General features: G+C 41.9%; 1 long non-coding RNA gene across 1 annotated transcript; it reads right to left on the reverse strand.

Annotated features, from left to right (window-relative positions):
- Positions 1-445: 445 nt before the first annotated feature.
- On the reverse strand, positions 446-4,401 carry LOC121039982 (uncharacterized). The gene is made up of 3 exons (XR_005795074.1): positions 4,161-4,401; positions 2,378-2,539; positions 446-1,168 (listed from the first exon to the last, which is right to left on the reverse strand). It is a non-coding gene; the product is annotated as an uncharacterized LOC121039982 (long non-coding RNA).
- Between the last annotated feature and the right edge of the window lie 598 nt (positions 4,402-4,999).

Genomic DNA, 4,999 nt, shown 5'->3' on the forward strand with positions numbered 1-4,999 from the left:
TGTATTACTCTGGGCTTCTTCGGAAGATTTTATTGTTTTCTTGGACAACAAGGTCAAGAACTGCAATAACTATTTTTCTTAGATCTGCACAATTCCCATGTTTTTCCATTTTTTAAAAAAATAATTTCCCTGTTCCCCCCATCCCCCAACACATACACACAATCCAGAGGAATGGACACGTGGCCTGGACCCAGCCAATCCTAGTACTTCAATCCCTCAGCAAACAATGTTTGGTCTAAGAAATGGACATAGGGGAGCCCTTCTCTTGGATTACCATAAAGATTCTGGAGAAGGTTTGTTTTTTTTTTTTTAATTTGTTGATGTTTATTCATTTTTGAAAGAGAGAGACAGAGCACAAGCAGGGGTGGGGCAGAGAGAGAGGGGGGGGACACAGAATCGGAAGCAGGCTCCAGGCTCTGAAATGTCAGCACAGAGCCCGACACAGGGCTCCAACTCACGAACTGTGAGATCGCGGCCTGAGCCGAAGTCGGATGCTTAACCGACTGAGCCACCCAGGCGCCCTTGGAGAAGGTGGTTTAACAGCGGTGTTTGCTAACCCAGAAGAATGTGCATTTAGGGATGCTGGCTATCGCACAGAGGAAACGTTTCTCAGAAAGAAGCCAAGATGAGAAAAAGAGAAAGAAAGAAAGAAAGAAAGAAAGAAAGAAAGAAAGAAAGAGAGAGAGAGAGAGAGAAAGAAAGAAAGAAAGAAAGAAAGAAAGAAAGAAAGAAAGAGAAATTGAAAAGTCTCTGGTAGGGTTGTATTGCAGTTCTGATTTCTAAGACTCCGATCTCTGCAGCTCTTCTTTAGATTCTGTGATAAACCTGGTATCTTTCCCAGGTATGTGAGTTGGTAAAGATGGTTTGAGTTGAGTTTCAGTCACGCGCAAGTCAAACAATCCTGATAAATACAGAGATCGAGAAGGTGTGGGGGTAATTAAAGCCCTGGCTGGAAGGCTTCAGACCAAAGGGAGGGAACTCTGCAAGGCAGAGGATCCGGGGGCCCCAGGCAAAGCATCCAACTTGATTCCTTTCCAAATGTACATGGCTACAGATTGCCAACGACTTCTTGGAAGGTGGAGAAAGAACATAGGCTTATTTTATGCAAGATCCCAAACTCTCAGGCGGCAGGGTGACCTGGGCATGGTTTCTTTCAAGCTGCATTTGTCTGTGAAAACCAATTGGTAAAGCAACCTGTAACCATTGAAGTGACTAGCTAACAGAGTAACCTGCGATGTCTGTAATTTGGGCAGCTCCTGCTTTTCAAGTGCAATGTGGCTCCGGAGACAATATCATTGATTAGATTGTCATGTTACAAAATCCCAAGTGCGAGTGCGCTCAGCGGTGGCATTGTGTTAGAGGGGAAAGCGTGGGGGTTGGAAAAGCATTAAAAGCGGAGTCAGACATCATACTCTCTCACCCAATCCCCACTATGTGCAAGGGTGAAGGGTGTCACCTCAGTGTTTGAGCCATGAGACTCTAACAGCTCCTATGGGGATAGAGCCAATAGCCTTGGCCTTGGTCTCATTAGTACCAAGCTCTAGCCAGCTGAATTAATCATAGAAATGAACACTTGTCCATGTAAGACACGTTTTCCCAGGGCACTTAAGCTCTGGGTTTAAAGGGAAGTTACATGAATAGTTGCAATCCATATTTTGCTGAGTTTTTCTACTCTGCTTGCTCTAATGGAATATCCAACTTCCTAACAAGCTCCCCAGAATTATGTCTGGGACCTCTTGAGGGGATTTTGCCATGCACAGAAATAAGCCCTGACGGCTCTAGTGTGGAGTTCACCTCCAAACTCTTTTTTTCCATCCTCCTTCTCCATCACCAAAAGGATTGCCATTGTGTGCTTTGGACACCGGCAATGCCCCCAACACCATACTCCACAGATGTAAAGAAAAATCTTCCTCTAATTCCTAACACCCCACTACAGGAACCACTAGTGCACCGTGTAAGCACGTGCACACAACTTTGACCTTGTCAAAGTGATCCCACAGAAGTGCTGTGCTACACCCCAAATCTTAAAGGGACCCTTTATACAGAGTGCCATTTTCCGTTCCCATATAGAGTTCTTTTATTTCCCAAGGACCCAGGGGAATCCATGGGGTTCCACGGGGAACCAGGCTCCAAAACAGCCCCGTGCCTCCCCGCCTGAGCGCGCCCTTCACCTGCGAACACGCTTCTCCCTGCGGTCATCCAAAGCATACTCCAGGGGGGGTCCGTGGTCAATCCATAGTTCGCCAGCTTTGGGCTTCACTTTGATGTTTTGGAGGCATGTGCGTAATTTCTACTTTTGCATAGCGGGACAGACAATACAGCAAATGCTCTTGAGCTCAGGAATGTTTGTGGAGGAAGACTCATTGCCTCAGCTCACCTTAAAGAAGGGGTCACAGTCCAGCATGCCTCACAGTAGAGTGGAGAAGATGAATTGATAGAGATCAACTTAAGATGACAGGCTGGAATTTATTTATTTTTCTCTGTTCCTTGCCTGACATCTTACGGAGCTCTGTAGGAACCACTGAAATACAAAGTCTAGCTGCAAAGCCAAAGAAACCAAGTGGGTTGGGACTACATACAAGCCACCATCTAGGGAGGTCAGTCTTTAACAGAGAGTGCTACAAGTTCTTGGACTACGTGGTAACTTTTCAGATTCAAATTCAAATCCAACTCTTCAGTACCGAGGCCCCCTTATTTTTCTAATCCTGTGTTAGGAACTTGCTTCTACATTGTCCCATTTAATCTCCATGATTAAACTGTGCTATAGCTATGATACTTGAAACAAACTATATTGCTTTGCCATTTGTCCTGTAAGTAATGCATGTTCACTCTAAAGCAAAAAAAACCAACCATGAAAAAGATAAAAGGAGACATTTTAAAATTATTTATCATTCCTGGGGCACCTGGCTGGCTCAGTCGGTTAAGCATCCAACTTTGGCTCAGGTCATGATCTCATGGTCCATGGGTTTGAACCCTGCGTCAGGCTCTGTGCTGACTGCTCAGAGCCTGAAACCTGCTTCAGATCCTACGTGTCTCGCTCTCTCTGTCCCTCCCCAGCTCGTGTTCTGTCTCTCTCTCTCTCAAAAATAAACATTACAAAAATTTTTAAATAAAAATAAAAATATCTATCATTCCTACGCCTAGAGAAAAGTGTTTTTAATACTTTGATATACATGATATATATTATTCTACCCTATCTTCCTGTGCATCTATAACATGTAACTTTATGATATAATTTTAAGCTACTTTTTTTTCAGAACAAGATAATAGTGAATATTTTTCCTTGACATTAAATATAATTTTTTTCTACCACATGCTAAAGTTACACGAAGTTCCATCATACACCCATACCATGATACATTTAACTGATTCCCCATTGTTGGAAACTTAAGCTGTGCCCAATTTTTAGTTATTATAAAGGTGCTTTGATCAACATTCTAAACGCAAATCTTTGCACATAGCCTTGATTATTCCTTTCAGACTGATTCCTACAAGTAGAATTTATGGGTCACAGCACAGTACAATTTCAAGGCTTTTCTTCTGTATTTCCAAATGTCCCTCTGGAAAAGTTGCAGCAATTTACATGGCCACAAGTGGTATTAAAAAAAAAAATACTTATTTCCCTGCAACACTGCCAGCATTTTTATTTTTATCTTCGCCAATTTTTTTGGAAGAAAAATTAACTTTCAGTTGTTTAAATGTGCAACTCTTGACATTTACCAGGGAGGTTCGATATGTTTTTCATGGGTTCACTGGCCATTTATTTACATTTCTTCTTATGTAAAGTGATGTTCATTTCTTTTGCCTGTTTTCTATTAACTTGTTCCTCTTTTTCTTGTTGATTTCTAAATGCTTTATGAAATCTGCCATATGCATCATAAATATCTTGTGATTAACTCTTTCATAGGTACCAAAAGTATGGTCTTCCCGTTTGCTTTTGAATATTATTTAGTATTTGGTATATATAAGTGATCATGATAAATTTTTACGGAATCAAATTATTCCATATTTTTCTTTATGGTTTTTGCACTTCCCACACACTTAGAAAGGCCTCCCAAGATCATTTTAAACATGACCTCACCATTTTTTAAAACTGTGAGATTTTTTTTTTTTTCACATTTTAAGCTTTACTTTGGGTGTGGTCTGAAGCAGAAACCTACCTTTATTAAATGGCTAGTCATGATCACAGAATCCATTCTCTTCCCACTGACCTGGAAGGTCAGTGTGATCCCATGAAAAAAATCCGGTTATACTGGGAAGCTCTTTCTATGCCATTTTGTTGATTTCACACTGAGTGTCTCTCATCATTCTCGAGTCCTGCCTTTTCCATTTATCCTGCGCGACCACTGGGAGCTGACTCCTTTTCTACACAAAATGAAGACAAGTCACCTGCTTTGAGATCTCCTTGCAAAGCAAAGAGCGAACATAATGATTAACCGCGGATATTTTTAAATCTAAGGGTGTCATTTCAAAGGAAACCATTCCTAAAGAAATGGACTTTAATCCCAGTGTTTTTGTTACTATTAGCCATTAGCAACTGAAAGGGGGTGGGGTGAAGTCCTGCTAAAACACTTGTCTCTCTCTCTCCGTTAACCCTTGAGTTACGCGGAAATGCAGTTAAAGTCAGGTGGGAGTTGGCCAGAATAGCATGCTGTACAAGTCACATATACGAAGCAGAGAGCAGTGACCTATCCATATGGCCATTTTCATCTGTTGCCACCCCTTTCAAATGGCAGAGAAAGAAGCCACTTATGATATTGGGTAGTGTAAATAGGCCTTTGACCCTGCACCAAAGACCTCTATCACTCACTGTTTTGAATCTGTTTCTGGTCAACTCAGTTGGCCCAAATGCAGCTCTAATGAGACTGAGGTCACGGGTTCAATACCAGTGTGGTCTAATTACCAATAAGTCAACTGTTTCAGGGTCTCCGTTTGTATTTCTAAACCAAGCCAGCCATTTTGCATATGCCCAGCTTTGGTCACTCAGGGGACAAGGTGA

Source organism: Herpailurus yagouaroundi, unplaced genomic scaffold (assembly GCF_014898765.1).
Source record: "Herpailurus yagouaroundi ecotype Mexico unplaced genomic scaffold, PumYag 181, whole genome shotgun sequence".
Lineage (NCBI taxonomy): Eukaryota > Metazoa > Chordata > Mammalia > Carnivora > Felidae > Herpailurus > Herpailurus yagouaroundi.